Source organism: Schistocerca cancellata, chromosome 3 (genome assembly GCF_023864275.1).
Source record: "Schistocerca cancellata isolate TAMUIC-IGC-003103 chromosome 3, iqSchCanc2.1, whole genome shotgun sequence".
NCBI lineage: Eukaryota > Metazoa > Arthropoda > Insecta > Orthoptera > Acrididae > Schistocerca > Schistocerca cancellata.
Window position 1 is genome coordinate 368,413,191 of NC_064628.1, and position 18,000 is coordinate 368,431,190.

Sequence of the window (18,000 nt, forward strand, 5' to 3'; positions counted from 1 at the left end):
GTATGCACTGGTGATCTTGAAGCCGTTGCACATATTGTGAACCATATTGCCAAGATACATCCTTCCATATGTGCCGCAGTCAAATGCCAAGAATCAGACTGTTACCTGTCCTCCATAAAAACACAAGTTGCAAAGATTACCACAAACGTTGCTGCTCTACAAAAACTACATTCCAGTTGCTCGTCAAAGCATCATGACTCACCAGTAGGCTTCAGCTGCAAAGATATTCTGGTACCACACATGATTTGACTCAGAAGTTCGGAAATGCTGTTCCCCATGTGAGATGGGAAATGTACCTGGAAGTCACCAAACACTGCACAAATTTGCAGTCTCTACTGGACACAGTTGCCGATGTATCAGTGTACCCATTTTCTCGACTACCTCGCTAAAATACTGATGACTGTTACCTCCATGCTGCTAATGTTTCCATAATCGACACATATGGTCATGTGATACTCTCTCTGAATTTAAGTATTGAGTTTTTGTGGTATTAATTGTAGCAGGCGTAGAATACACCATGTTTGGAGCAGACTGTTTATCATTTTATGGACTGTCATTGGATCTTCCTTCTTAATACAACCACTACCTCAGCTAACCATGGATGTTTACGCTATATAGGCAACACTGCCATATGTTTGATCACTGGTGACACTATGTATTTAGAACTCCTGAAGCGGCTTCTGGAGATCACTCAACAGCTACCTTGACTAGCATCTGCACAAGATTCAACAATCCATCATATTCTAACGAACTCAAGACCACCGATTCTGGCTAGACCTCATCAACCACCTCCCTAGGAACTGAAGGTCGCGAAGAAAGAATTTTCTTTTTTGCTGGGCCAAGGGATGTATCATCTGTCAAACAACAGCTGGGCATTGCCTCTCCACATAGTTCTAAGTAAGACCAATGGATGGTGCCGATCTGGTGATTACTGGCAACTTACTATAACAATTCCCGATCGGTATCCTGTTTCACACGTTGAAGATTTCTCATTTAGTATCCAAGGTAAAGACAGCTTCTCAACAATAGATTTGGCAAGGGCTTCATACAAAATACCTGTTGCTCTGAAAGACATACCAAAGACCGCTCTCTATACTCCATTCAGCCTAATTGAATACACTGATTATGCAATGCTGCCAAATCTTCCAGCTTTTATCAACAAAGTTGCACATTATGTTAACTTCTGCTGTGTTTGTATTGATGATGTTATGGTGTTGTCCAACTCTGAGACAGAACACCTGGAACATTTATGGGAAATCTTTACCCACCTTCATTCACATAGTTTACTCATCAGTCCTCCAAAGTGCTTATTTGGCTTATCAGAAGTTCAGTACCTCGGGCATACCATTAATGCCCAAGGAATCTGGCCACCACTGTAGAGACTGAAACCCATAGACAACTTGCCAGAGCCTCTGAAAGTTTGTGAGTTGTGAAGGTTTCTTGGTTTTGCTAACTTTTATCGCTATTTCGTGTGCAATCATGTGCTGCTGCCTAATCCACTGAATGACTTCTCACGAGATTTGCTGTAGCCAAGTGACAAATAACAGTGGAATAGCAAAGCAAAAACTGCCTCTAACAATGTTAAGACCGCCATAGATACGGCTGCACTTTTAGCACTGCCTGTTCTGCAAACACCTCTCACTTTGATGGTTGATATGTCTGCAGCTGCAGCGCTGCGCTTCAACATCAAATAGATCAGCATTGGCAGCCCTTTGCTTTCTTCAGTCAGAAACTGTCTCCATCACAGAAGAGTTGGTCAATATTCGACTGTGAGTTGTATGCAGCTTATTCTCATTAAGATATTTCAGCATATGCTTGATGGCCAATAGTTTATGCATTTCACTGATCACAAGCTGCTAATCTAAGCTTTTTGTTGGGAACCAAACACAGCACTGCAGTGTCAGCTGTGACACTTAGACTGCATAGCACAATTCATTACATGTATTGTCCATGTTAATGGGGAGATGAATACACCAACAGATGCTCTCACCCACATAAACACAATTACAGATGAAGTCACTATGAAGCACTCGCCTTGGTGCAACAACAAGACAGCATGCTGCAAGATTTAGTTGTATGTCCTACTGGTTTACAACTTCGTTGCTTCCAGATACCTCATTTGAATGTAATGTTGCATTGTGATGTTTGTACATCAAATGCACCCCCATTCGTGACAAAGAAGTTTCGTCATTAGGCAATCTCGTCATTGCATTATGTGTACCACTCTGTAGTCCACAGAGTAGGATGACCCTGGTAAGTTGCTTTTTGAGTGGCCGAATATGGACGGAGACTGCAAGGCTTTTGTGCACCACTGGGTGGCTTGTAAACTTGAAAAGATCACCTGTGACGTCAGTGCACCTCTTGGCACTTTTTTCCACCGAAACAACTGTTCGAACACGTGCACATAGACATTGTTGGATCGTTATCGCCGTCTGAACTACATATCTACTGTCTAACTGCCATCAAACGCTTCGCCCATTGGCCTTACATTTTTCTTGTGGCCAGTCACCTCTGAAACAGTCGCCACCACATTCTTTTGTGTAAGGATTTCTCAATTCAGAGCGCCTCTCTATATCACTACCAACCAATGCAGGCGATTTGAATCATGTCTATCCAAATCATTCGTTACTTTGTTAGGCATAAAGTGCATTGGAATAGCAACTTATAATCAAGCAGAAAATGGTGTAACTGAGCGTTTCCTCTGTCAATTTTTTTTTTGTGATCCCATGAATCATAACATTGGACAGAAACACTGCCAATTCTCCTACTGGGTCTCTGCATTTCTGTCAAGGGCATTCGTAATGCCATAGCAGCAAAGCTGGTATGTTCAACCAGTTTCCCAGAGAATTCTTTGGCAACATGACTTATGACCTCATCAAGGAATCAGCTTTTGTTCAAAATTACGTTTGCGCATTCTACAACTATGTCTAATTGCACTGAGGGAGGAACATACTCGCCATTCTTTCATTTTCGCTGACTGCTGCAAATATAACCAAGTTTTGTTAGACAAGACATGGTTCACAAGCCTCTGCAGTGACCATATGATGGACCCTACACAGTTCTTGATCGAGACAAGAAGACATTTAAGATCAATGTTAATGGTACCTCAAGTACGATTTACGATCACCTTAAACCAACCTTGTGCACCTCATATGCTGATACTTGCAAACTGGACAAGCAACACTAGTCGTCAGACAAAATGACTGACTAATCTACAACAGACTGGAAGAATCACCTACCCCTGCACCTGTCATGTGATCTGGATGCTATGTCCATTTCAATAGAAAATACCATTAGAAATTGGTGGTGGAGAGGAGGGGTAGAGTGATTATATCTGATAAGGACGTTAGTTCATTATATGCTGCAATGTCATCACTGACTCCTGTTCATTCTCTGACCTCTGTTTTTCCTTTGATTTTCATGTTCTCTTGTTTAGGTTCTCAACTTTTTCACACTGTTGTGTGTGTGTTTATTAAACGTTCTTAACATAATATTTGCACTAAATCCATAACAGCAATAATTGTAATCAATTATATTTTTCTAGTGAAACATTATCTTGGCCCTTGTCCTAAATTTCTGCTGAAGAAATGGAGTGTTACACCAGGAGTATGCCTAAATGATTATATACAGGGTGGTCCATCGATCATGACCGGACCAAATATCTCACGAAATAAGCATCAAATCAGGTTAGTTTTGGTCTTTTAGACTAACTTTGAACATCAACTGTATGTTAATTTTTTAAGTATCAACGTAACATTGAGGCACAGAATTTGAAAGTGTGCTGTGTTATTACAGACACAGTTTTCAAGTATGACACCTGACATTAACATTGTGATACATTCTTGTTTTGTGATTCATTTTTGCAAACATTTTAGAATACTGTAACATTTTAAAAGCATCATTGATGTGGTAAATGATTAATTTATGCTTACCCTGTAGTACAAGAAATGGACTTTGAGTTTTACCAGTAGAGCCATCTGTTGGCAAAGACAGATAAGAGTGGTGCATATCACCAGTTGATTTTATGTCGAACTTTTGTGGTTTTGTGGAATACTTAAAGTAAAACTTAAGTCCAAAATCTAAACATTACTAATGTGTTAATTATATTGTATAAACAAATGTTGGGTTTTAATTATTTATTGAGAGTATGTATACTCGTTCTAATAATTCATAGTGAATGATACAGAGCTTCCAATGAAATTCACAGATGCAACTGGTAAGCCAGTTCATAAATGATTATCAAGTAAGTAGTGAAAACATATTTTGCAACTTATTTGCATCACTTCACACAATTTGTGAGGGTCTACACATGTTAGGTCTGCAGTAATGTGAAAATAATTTTTGGACAAATAATTTGGATATTTTAGAACACAGCCAAGATGGGGTTTCATTGTGATTGGCTATTTCATTTTAATGGTGGTGAAACTACTAAGTTCTTATTGGAGGAGAGATTGGAGAGGTGATACATTATGCAGTGTATTTTACATTAATCTTATTGAAATAATGCGACTGTTATCAATTTTGTGGAATGGGGGGGAGTATATAGTTGAATAGTTCTGCCATCTTGGAATTTTTATTGGATCTTCTATTTTTAATACTACATTGTGATTGTTTAGAAAGATGTGAGAGGGACTTAAATTTCCCACTAGCACATTTTGGGTTTTTCCACTAAGTTGGAGTTGGATTGGCTTTTCATATTAATGTTACAGTGTGACTGGCACGAGATGGGAGAGGGGAAAGGAGGTATAGATTGATGATGTCACTGATAAGAATGATCACATCCCTGATAACTATTATGACATCACAGGTAAGGAAGGACATGGTTTGATGACATCCCTGATAAGGATGATGGAATCACTGATGAGAATGACATCAATGCTAAGGAGGTGTGGCTTGTGACATGATGTGTAACCATGTGTCTGTCACATGATCACATGACCAATGTGTAACCATGTGTCTGTCACATGATCACATGACCATCTGAGGGTGCACTATCATGAAATAGGGGAGAAAGTGTAATGAATATGATATGCAAGTTGGGGTGATAATAATTAAAACAAAGGCATTTCTCAATGTCGTGAGATCTTTTCATGAGCTGTCAATGTCCAAATTTATCTTTCAAAACATGTTGTTGATGTCCACCTACATAGGGAGAAATGATCATTGTAATAAAATAAGAGAAGTCAGAACTCACACAGAGAGTTTTATGTGTTCGTTTTTCAATGTGCGCTTTTAGGGAGTGGAGCAGTAGAGAAGTGGCATGAAACTGGCTCAATGAATCCTCTGCTAGGTACTTAAGTGTGAACTGCACAGTAGTATTGTAGATGTAGATGTAAATATTTTGTGAACTGTGTTGCCCCATTCCAAAGCAGCAATGATAGCAAGTTAGGGTCCTGCTCTTATCATCTTTCCTAGTGGAAGTGTTTAATTGTTACAGATTTCAAGTACCTTACTGGGCAGTGCCTTACTAATTTTTTGAACATAAAAAACATTTCATTGAGATCGCCAGTCAGCAATTATGTTTATAATAATTGTTAACTCAGTTACTTATCAGGTACTTGTAAATTATAAGATAAGAGGCTCAAGAACTAAGGTCATGAAGTAAACACGAAAATAAATTTCAATAAATAGTGTTTAGCTAAAGATGTCATTTCCAAATATGTCAAAATTAATGTCAACACCAATTCTTATGTCACATTTTAAATTACAAAATGTATGGATTATGCTTACTTCTAAGCAGTCAAATGTCACCTTCAGTATTTTTAAAATTGCTCACTTTCGAAGAAGAAAAGATTAATCATTTGTGTCAAACTATTACAGACAAGTATCATAAAAAATAGAAGCTCTGGAAAACCAACAACATAAACTTTCTCAGGACTGCTTATAAATTATATCCATTGATTACTATTTTTACTGGCATTTAATTCACTGTCACCAAAACTCCTGTATTGAACAAAGTTTTAAAATATACTCTGACAGTGTCTCTAAGCCATAGCAGTGTTAAGTGCACAATTGCTGATATTTAAAACCGAAGAATTTATTGCCAAGAAGGAAGTAAATATAGTGTGAATATTGAATCTAAAATAGTTAAAAATGTTAATAATAAATTGAGAACAGCAAAGTTAGCATAACAAAAGTGGACAAAGGAAATACGTTAGTAATTATTAATGAAGGTGACTATATTTCTGTAACTCTTCCATTATCAATGAAAATGAGATTACAGAAATTAGTAAGGATACATCCTCTAAATTTTAAACCTTAAAAAAAAAGCAATTGATGAAATAAGTTCTTACAGTTACCTCAAGGAAAGACATTACTGAGGATTACATTTCCACAATTGCCCATACTGAGATCCCATTTGAAATCACAGAAACAAAACATTCCAGTATGCACAACTGTGAATAACAAAAATTTTAATAATAAAAATAGCTATGAACTGGCATAAGCAATGTATAACACTGATATTCCTAATGGTGCTAGATTTGCCTCGCTTCATACTACAAGTTTATATATCAATATACTAACACAGAAACAACATTGAAAAATATGTAAAAATCAGCCAACCGGTTGCACAGGTTTTCTATATACCTTGACCAGGTTACGTCACCTCTAAGGGTGACTTCATCAGAAGGTCACCCTTAGATGTGACGAAACCTGGTCAAGGTATATACAAAACCTATGCAACCGGTTGGCTGATTTTTACATATTTTTCAAATTTGTGTGTACGGTTGCTGCAAACGACAGCCATGTTCAGAGTTGTACAGAAACAACTGCTGTTATTAAATGCAGTTTACTGCAGCATAAAATTATGAGGTAGGAAAAGTAACCGAATTTATTGAGTTACTTGAAAGTACTAGTAGTTTTAAAGTACTCCTCTTGTAATTATTAAATATATTTTCAGAAAGATAGTTTGGCAATGCATAACTCTCTACCTGGCACTTCAGCAGACATGTTCTTATCATAGTGAACTACAATTTTTCAAAGACAGCTTTGAAAACACAAGTAAAATTCTCTATTACAAAATATATGTTGACAACTCTCTATTGCTTTATAGTGACTCCAAAGATGAAATAGATTCACTTAGTGATATTTTATATAATGTTCACCCTTATCTTTTCTTCACAGTAGAACATGAAACCTGTAGAAGTATAAACCCTTTGGATCTCATAATTCATAATTAAGACAGCAACATTGATTTGTCGTTTATAGGAAGCCAGCTGTAACAAATGTCATCTTTAATACTGCTTCTTGCCATGCTTCTAAATATAAAAAGTATTTTTCAATCAACAATCCATAAAATGTGAAAATTTTCCGTAAGTATGATGAAATTCGAAAAGAAGTAATAATTTTCAAACAGGTTGCTAAGGTCAACGATTTTAATACCAATGAAGTTGATTTTTTATTCGATAAATTGTAACAGTCATGTGAATCTTTCAGATCCTTCAATAGATAATTTACTAAAATGTCCTCTATGGGGGAGTATTTCTGATAAAATAAATACACTATTTAAAAGTGCTGAACTGATCATAGCTTTCATTATTGCTAATCTCTTACAGAATACGTTCAGACACACTATTGGTAATGGTGATAATAAATATTTAGATTCTGTCGTTTATAAAATACTGTGTGATGACTGTGATAAACATTATGTCATAATTTCTCCATTGGGTTTAGAGACAATATGTCAGACACCACTTGTAGTAAATCACTATTGGCGCAGTATCTCATCCAACGAAATCTTTCCAAAGTGCCCATTCAGAATAATTTAAAAGTTCTCCATATTGCTCACAAAGGAATCTTATTAAATACTTTATTAGAAATAGAAATTTATATGCATCACAAAAATAAACCATTATCTTTAATGAATGGGCTGTTAGATTTTGGATAAAACTATATTTCTGATCTCTTTGAGGACTTGTAGAACTGACCTGCTCTCTTGTTTCCTATTTTGACATCTGATGACATTTTTAAAGTTTTTTGTAGTTATAAACTTCGATTATGTAATTTCCATTAATATTTAATCATCTTTTATTTATTTTATTGTGCATCTCTTATTATTTCATCCAACCATCTTCCATGAAGCTGTGTCACTATTAAAATTATAATTATTGTTTTAATATCTGTGTATACTAAGCTTTAGGGCTACTATTTTTTATCAGCACCATTGGCCTATGCTCTGCAACCTTCAAGTTTCTATGTAGCCCAATGATTTTCCACTGGTCAGCACTACAAAACACAACACAGTATTTCTGCTTCTGCAGCCGTTCCTAAAGCTGTACTTGCTTTTTTGGCGATTCATTATGAAATATACAATGTCATAATTACTAGATGTGTATGACAGACACATTAATGGATCTTAGTACCAGCCCTTTCATGTTAACTTGTAGCAGTGGTCAATGGCTGTTAAGCCACGTTTACACACATTAGTTGTGTGTGGCGCCACAGCTCCTGGCTTTCTGTAGTGGCATAATGAGCTACTGTTCATACAGTACGCCACAAATTATATATAATTTTGCAGCTTTGAATATTGTGTCAACTGAAATCATATGGGTGAGTATGAGAGCTATAATGCAGGTTATGGCATTAGAACTGTGACAAGTGTTCAATACAAGGAAGCCAAAACCCAAATGTTAGAACTGAAAACAGATTTTGCACAGTGATAAATTAGAAGGCACAAACATGTTTATGAAACAAAATAACACTTGGAGATGAAGATGCTTTCTGCAGTGGCAATAACCAACAACTGGCATGTCCATTTCATCTGCAGACACGCCACTCTTCCAAGATTTTAGAATGTTATTATGTATATTCATTTATATAGGCATTTCGATAACTAATTTTTAGTTTACCAGCTGCCATGTCACACTTGGGAGCTATTTCCTGCATATAATCCACAATTTATGTAATGCATGGTCTCACAAATCACGAAGTGTATACAAGTCGCTTTTTTGGTTAGATGTATTAATTTTATTTATTTATTCATCCAAAAATCTTTTAAGATTAGGGCTACATTGTTTAGCAAATACTGTCAGTGAGCGCGCGCGCACACACATACACGCACGCACGCGCACACACACACACACCACTGCAGAAAATCAAACATTGGTTACTGTTCTTGTAGTTCTTGAGGCTGAAAAAGTGTACCTGCCGCCCATTGTTTTCACTCTTTTCAGTAAGAAAATGAAACACACTGAAATAGAATAAACTAGTAGTAGCAATTACTCCACGATAATTCTGACAGGTGTTTCGAAATAGTGCCACCAGGGAGCATTGGTGGAAGGAAAGTGGCGCAACTAAGTACAACCAAAGTTTGGAAGATAGGAGACGAGGTACCGGCAGAATTGAAGCTGTGATGGCGGGTCGTGAGTCGTGTTTGGGTAGCTCAGATGGTAGAGCACTTGCCCGTGAAAGGCAAAGGTCCCGAGTTCTTGTGTCGGTCCGGCACACAGTTTTAATATGCCAAGAAGTTTCATATCAGCGCACTCTCCGGTGCAGAGTGAAAATCTCATTCAAGTACAACCAAGCTGATCTTTTTGCGGCAAGACAAATGTTACGTCTCTTGAGTTGCGCCACTATACACTGGGAGTTCACACCTGCAACTGTATTACAACTGCAGTATGCCAACAGCTGTGGTGACACTTTCGTTCACGTATGAACCCGCCTTTATGGTTCATGTCGAAACTCTTCATGCCGTGTCTGTTGATACCGAAGGCCTCTCCTTGGTTTATCTCTGCTATGATTATGCAAGAGCCATCACGGGAGGGACTGTGGCTGCGCTCCTTTCAAAGATATGCTTCAGATGAAGCACCTGGGAGAGTATATACTGGATTTCCTCTAGCTCATATTTGATGTGTTTTATATTATAACTTACGTCCTATAAATAAATGCTCTTCCAAAACACTAGCACATTGGCGATCTCTCGAAAAGCTACATTTTGTTGACATTAAATGTCAGATAATGAGTTATTGGCGTCTAAAGGTTTCAAGAGAAATTTCATATAGAACAAATATTTATAATGCACTCCATCACTGTGATATACTGTTTATCGTCGTTAGTAGTAAATGACGAAGTGGAATAAGAAAAGTGCTCGGATCAGGTCGAGTCCTCCCACCTGCAAACATTTTGTTATTTACCTTCACGGTTCTGGGACTTGTCATTGTCAATTGTCAATGTCAATAATTTACAAACTGAGCATGAGAACAAAAAAACGTGAGTGAATATTCAAAACACATTGACTATCTCGTAAAAACAAACTACCACGCGCCATCAGAACAAAAAACATAAAAAAGACTAACACATGTGAGAAAGAATTAATATGTCTCACTGTCAGCTGCCTCCTAAGTATAAAAGAAAATGTTCAAGCTAGTTGTTTTAGGAGACTGGTTTCCAAACAAGAACGTCTTCAAAAGGAGCACTTATGCATACAATATATATTCTAGTCCTAGTGTAGGCATATCTCTGCTGGTGTTCCTGTTATTTTCAAGAAGGAAGAAGTTTACTTTCGTGGCAGCGAATTGTAATTTTTCGTGCAAATTAGAACGTACTTCACACAACCAGCACATTTACTTGTTAGTGGAAGAGCTCCTCCTTAAATAATTTTTGTTATATATACCACTACATAAATAATAGTTTGTAGTTGACAGGTTCTCACTTTCAAAGAAAGAAAATACAACTCTAGTTGCACTTTCTCGCACAAATTAGAACATTCTTCACATAACCAGCACACTTATTTAGCGCAGGGGGAGCTTCTTCACTACGTTTCGTATTATGTACTGCTACATAAACAACGAGTATAAAGTGAACATGTTGCCGCTTTCGAACAGTAATAGTTTCCAAATTGCAGTGAATGAACCATCTGAACACGAAAAGAACTCCTGGTTTAATTCGTCTGCTAGAATCGCTACTGCAGTCACGATGGTACCTGGACAACAGACAAATCTATTGACGCTTTCGCGAAAGCTAAAGTATATCTTTGAAAGGAGTGCAGCCACAGTACCTCTCCCGACGAATATACAAAAAACGTCACGTATGATTAGGCTCTATGTATTAATGCCAAGTTCATGAACTGCCAATAGACGATATTCTTCAACAGATTACTATTGGTTTACTACCTGTAATTTTACTAAAAGTATTTTGATAAACTGCTTCCTCTAGAGGTTTTTTGTGTAATTTAGCTTAGATTTCACCTTTTACACGTATTATTTATGTTAATACTTTGTATGTGCATTACTTTTATAACATTTTTACTTACCGTGTGCTCCATTGGCTCCTATCAACGTCATGTGGAAGGTGGTGGGTGGGGCCTCTCCTACTTAAACCTTAGCCGTTTCATGCTATCCAACAGCTGACGACCACCTCTCAACATGTCCTCACTAACCAACTCTGCCTGCCACCATTGCGTATAACTTATTTTAGTTATCGTTAGGTTTATAGGATTCAATTTGTAACTCTAGTTGTTAATGAGGCCCTAAGTTCATAAATGTATACATATTTTTAAGAGATTGTCCTGAAGATGGTCTTAAATTGCCTGAAACTGGTCACAAATCAAATAGATTCTTTTTTATGTAATCATGACTGTTTTGTTATTTTTGTGGTTGTTGATGTTGTTGTTCTGGTTTTCAGTCCAAAGAGCAGTTTGATGCAGCTCTCCATGCTGCTCTGCCCTGGGCAAGCTTATTCATCTCCAAATTGCTGTCGCAATCTATGACCTTCTGAATCTCTACACTGTAAAAATTCTCCCATCACGATTTTTACCTCCCACCCCCCCCACCCCACACAATTTCCTCCAATATAAATTGCTGATCCCTCAGAATGTGCCCCATCAACTGGTCCCTTCTTCTAGTCAGGTAATGCCACACAGTTCTTTCTTCCCCAGTTCTAATCAGTACCTCTTCATTAGTTATGTAATCTACCCAACTAATCTTCAGCGTTCTTCTGTAACACCACATTTGAAACCTTCTATTCTCATCGAAACAGTTTATCAACCATGTTTCGATTCCATACATGACTACACTCCATAAAAATACTTTCAGAAAAGGCTTCCTAACACTTAAGTGTGTATTAGATGTCGATAAATTCTTTTCTTCAGGAACGCTTTTCTTGCCATTGTCAGCAGACGTTTTATATCCTCTCGACTTCAGACATCATCAGTTATATTGCTGTCCAGATAGCAAAACTCATCTACTACTTTCAGTGCCTCATTTTGTAATCTAATTATCTCGGCATCACCTGACATAATTTGACTACATTCCATTATTTTTGTTTTGCTTATGTTGATGTTCATCTTATACTCACCATTCGTGTCAATTCTGTTGAATTACTCTTCCAAATCGTTTGCTGCCTCTGACAGAATTATAATGTCATCAGCAAGCCTCGATGTTTTTATTTCTTCTCCCTCAACTTCAATTCCTTCTCCAAATTTTTCTTTCGTTTCCTTTACTGCTTTCTTAATTTACAGATTGAATAACAATGGGAATATGCTACAACCATATCTCACTCCCTTCTCAATCACTGCTTTCCCTTCATGCCTCTTAGTTCTTATAACTGACTTCTGATTTCTGTACAAGTTGTAAACAGCCTTTCATGTCCTGTATTTTACACCTGCTACCTTCAGAATTTCGGAGTATTCCAGTCAGCTTTGTCAAAAACTTTCTCCAAATCTACAAATGCTATAAACATACGTTTGCCTTTCCTTAACCTGTCTTTTGTTCTAAGACAAGTTGTAGGGCCAATATTGCCTCATGTGTATCCACATTTCTTCAGAATCCAAACCGATCTTCCCCAAGGTTAGCTTCTACCAGTTTTTCCATTCTTCTGTAAAGAATTCGTGTTAGTATCTCGCAACCATGACTTATCAGTCTGATTGTTTGATAATATTCACACCTGTCAACACTTTTTTTTGGAATTGGAATTACTACATTCTCCTTGAAGTCTGAAAGTGATTCACCTGCCTCATGTATCTTACACACCAGTTGGAAGAATTTTATCATGGTTTGCTCTCCCGTGAATATCAGTAGGTCTGACTGAATGTCATCTATTCCTAGGACCTTACTTACATCCATCAGTGCTCTGTCAAATTCTTCTCACAGCTTCATGTCCCCCATCTCCTCTTCATCTACAACCTGTTCCATTTCTATAACATTGCCTGCGAGTTCATATCCCTTGTATAGAACCTGAATGTACTCCTTCCACCTTTCAGTTTCCTCTTCATTGCTTAGGACAGGTTTTCCATCTGAGCTCTTGATATTCAACAGTTGCTTCTCTTTCCTCTAAAGGCCTCTTTAATTTTCTGTAGGCAGTATCCATATTTCCCCCTGTGATACATGCTTCTATATCCTCACATTTCTCCTCTAACCATTCCTGCTTAACCATTTTGCAATTCCTGTCTGCCTCATTTTTTGGACTTTGTACTTCCTTTCAATTGCTTCATTTGCTGCATTTTTATATTTTCTTTTTTCATCAATGAAAGTCAATATCTCCTGTGTTATCCAATGGTTTCTATTAGGCCTCGTTCTTTTTACCTATTTGATTCTCTGCTGCCTTCACTATTTCATCTCTTAAAGCTACCCATTCACCTTCTGCTGTATTTCTTTCCCCTGTTCTAGTCAGGGACTTAGAACTACTTAAACTTAACTAAACCAAGGACAGCACACACATCCATGCCCAAAGCAGGATTCGAACCTGGTATCGTAACAACAGTGTGGTTCCGGACTGAAGTGCCTAGAACCGCTCGACCACAATGGCTGGCCAACCTCTGTTTCTTTCAGTTTATCCAGATCCTATGTCTTTAATTTTCTACCTTTTGCAGTTTCTTCAGTTTTAATCTACAGTTCACAACCAACAAATTGTGGTTAGATTCCACATCTGCCCCTGAGAATTTCTTACAATTTAAAATCTGGTTGCAAATCTCTGTCTTACCATTATATAATCAGCATCAAGCCTTCAGGTGTCTCCAAGACTCTTCCAAGTCTTTCATGATTCTTAAACCAACTGTTAGCGATGATTAAACTATACCCTGTATAAAATTCTACCAGGTGGCTTCCTCTTTCCCTACTTTCCTTAATTCCACATTCACTTCCTAGTTTTCCTTCTTTTGCTTTTCCTACTATCAAGTTCCAGTCCAGCATCACAATTAAATTTTCATGTCCTTCTGGGTAATTTCTTTTATCTCATCACAATTTCACCAGTCTCTTCATTATCTGGGATGCTAGTGGGCTTATAAATTTATAGTATTGTGTAGGCTGTTGGCTTCATGCCTGACCAGATATCCTGTTCCTTCTGCCACTGAACTTTCACTAATTCCCACTACATCTAACTTCAATCTGAATATTTCCATTTTTAGGTTTTCTAACCTACCTGCCTGATTAAGGGACTTAAAATTCCACACTCTGATACATACTAAGCTAATATACGAGGTGCATTCAAGTTCTAAGGCCTCCGATTTTTTTCCTAATTAACTACTCACCCGAAATCGATGAAACTGGCGTTACTTCTCGACGTAATCGCCCTGCAGACGTACACATTTTTCACAACGCTGACGCCATGATTCCAGGCAGCGGTGAAGGCTTCTTTAGGAGTCTGTTTTGACCACTGCAAAATCGCTGAGGCAATAGCAGCATGGCTGGTGAATGTGCGGCCACGGAGAGTGTCTTTCATTGTTGGAAAAAGCCAAAAGTCACTAGGAGCCAGGTGAGGTGAGTAGGGAGCATGAGGAATCACTTCAAAGTTGTTATCACGAAGAAACTGTTGCGTAACGTTAGCTCAATGTGCGGGTGCGTTGTTTTGGGAACAGCACACGCGCAGCCCTTCCCGGACGTTTTTGTTGCAGTGCAGGAAGGAATTTGTTCTTCAGAACATTTTCGTAGGATGCACCTGTTACCGTAGTGCCCTTTGGAACGCAATGGGTAAGGATTACGCCCTCGCTGTCCCAGAACATGGACACCATCATTTTTTCAGCACTGGCGGTTACCCGAAATTTTTTTGGTGGCGGTGAATCTGTGTGCTTCCATTGAGCTGACTGGCGCTTTGTTTCTGGATTGAAAAATGGCATCCACGTCTCATCCAGTGTCACAACCGACGAAACGAAAGTCCCATTCATGCTGTCGTTGTGCGTCAACATTGCTTGGCAACATGCCACACGGGCAGCCATGTGGTCATCCATCAGCATTCGTGGCACCCACCTGGATGACACTTTTCGCATTTTCAGGTCGTCATGCAGGATTGTGTGCACAGAACCCACAGAAATGCCAACTATGGAGGCGATCTGTTCAACAGTCATTGGCGATTCCCCAAAACAATTCTCTCCACTTTCTTGATCATGTCGTCAGACCGGCTTGTGCGAGCCTGAGGTTGTTTCAGTTTGTTGTCACATGATGTTCTGCCTTCATTAAACTGTCGCACCAACGAACGCACTTTCGACACATCCATAACTCCATCACCACATGTCTCCTTCAACTGTCGATGAATTTCAATTGGTTTCACACCACGCAAATTCAGAAAACGAATGATTGCACGTTGTTCAAGTAAGGAAAACGTCGCCATTTTAAGTATTTAAAACAGTTCTCATTCTCGCCGCTGGTGGTAAAATTCCATCTGCCGTACGGTGCTGCCATCTCTGGGACGTATTGACAATGAACACGGCCTCATTTTAAAACAATGCGCATGTTTCTATCTCTTTCCAGTGCGGAGAAAAAAAATCGGAGGCCTTAGAACTTGAATGCACCTTGTACTTTCTCGTGATCGACATCCTCCTGAGCAGTTCCCTCCTGGAGATCCAAATGAGTAACTATTTTACTTGCAGAATATTTACACAAGACTATGCCATCATCATATGGTAGAGTTGCATGCCCTATGGAATAATAGGGCTGTAGTTTCCCCTCACTTTCAGCAATTTGCAGCACCAGCACAGCAAGGCTGTTTTTGTTGATGTTAAATGGCCAGATCGCTCACCCTGACTGTTGCCCCTGCATCTACTGAAAAGGATGCTGCCCCTTTTAAGGCTGCTGTGCCTTTTCAGACACCATACATTTGTCTGGCCTCTCTACAGATACCCCTCCATTGTGGTTGCACCTATCTATAACGCTGAGGTAATGAAGCTGCCCCACCAACCGCAAGTTTTGTGGTTCATGGGGGAAGATTGTTTTAAAGCATCAAAAAATATGTAATCTAGAACACAATTCTTCCTATGATATTCCCAAAAATTATTAACCTGTTTTAAGGATTTACTGTATAAATCTGACACTGATGTTATTTTATGCCACATAATTGTCCCAAATATTAGGATAGCTGGTCTTAACAAAAATTTAAATGTGCCTATTAGTAACTTCATGAACTGTTTTAACCATGGCACAGGATCTGAGTCAAATGAGGAATAGAAATCTTACACTGAAATTAGATTCTATAAAGAACATACGAGAAGAGATTATAACACCAATTTTGGTAATACATTCAAGATATACGTTTTTGGTAGGTGACTATCAACAGCCATTAAGAAATGTATAAATGCGTGTTTGACCATCAGCTTATTTCATCTTAAGCCCAAATATCAACCGGTTTCGGTCATGGACCATCTTCACAGATAAAGGTTAAAATTGCCGAAGCCACCATATTACATTTGTCGTTACTTAAATAATGCTCTACACATTATCGATATTTATGTTTAAAATAAAAGCACCTGATGGTCAAACATGCATTTTACACATTCAAGATAGTATTTTATAGGCAAAAAATAGTTGAATACTGTAGTAAAATTGAAGCAGGACATACATTCTGCTAGATGAAATATTGGACAAAGGTGATCTAAATGTACTAACGGATTCATTGTACATCACCTACATAAAGAATAAATAAAGAATGAATTACAGGTAGTACATAATTTGATATAAAAGTCAGTTTGCAAAAATTTAATGGCATATGTTAAGGGCTTCTGAAGGAGAAACTATTTATTTATATATATATATTATTTTAATTTTAAGAATAATAAATTATTTTAGTTATGGCACTTAGCTAGCTGAAGAAGCAATTATTTATTAAAAAAAACTATGTTTTATGAAGAAGCAAGTGTTTCTCTACCTGATAGTGATGCAGAAACGAATTCATTTTCTTGAAGAAGAGAAAATTTTGTTCAATAGAGTCTGAAGCCACGTCAAATATTTATACTTTTACTTAAATTCCATACTTATTAACAAATAGAAATATTGATTAACAATACTGAACAATAAAGTTTTAATCAAAAGTAGCATATTTTTAATTACTGGTCATACAAACAGAAATAAAAATTTGATGTTGGCGTGTAAAATGCCTTATTGTTAAGCCAAACAAACTTTGTACATTAGTAATACTGTTTATTCTTTAGAAATTAAAAAAGTATTACAATTTCTATATCTTATCCTATAGATTTGCAACAAATTTTAATTTGTTGTGAATACTAGCATATTCATCTAATTTCTAAGGAAAATATTTTTATTAAAAATTATGATTCAGTATTCATTAGCTAACATTTCTGTTTGTTAATAAACATGACATTTAAATTAAAGAAAGAATATTCTTACTAATGAGATTCGAATCAACAATTTTTATACTGGAATTTTTCTCCCTCAGCTTCCATTAACTATATTAATAACCCACAAATATTTTTTATTTAACATCACTTGACTATTTTCTTATCTTCAAAGGCGATTTTCTAGGAAAATCAAATAGGATCAGTCCATGATGTATCCTTGTTAGACAGGCTTAGCATATTTCACAAACAGATGTTAGTTTTGACAGTGCAACTATTAGAGTGACTACGACAATCATTAAATCATTGAAAAACATTAACTCTCCTGTCTAAAACAAGGTTCCCACCAAAGTGCTTAAGTCTTGTACCAACCAATTATTAGCTCTATATCACTCTTTTATGTATTCTCCTAAACGTTTGAGAAGGTAACTAATACAACATGTTATGTAGATGTATCTATTAATTTACAAAAACTGATATTAAGCAACTAAAAAAAACATAAC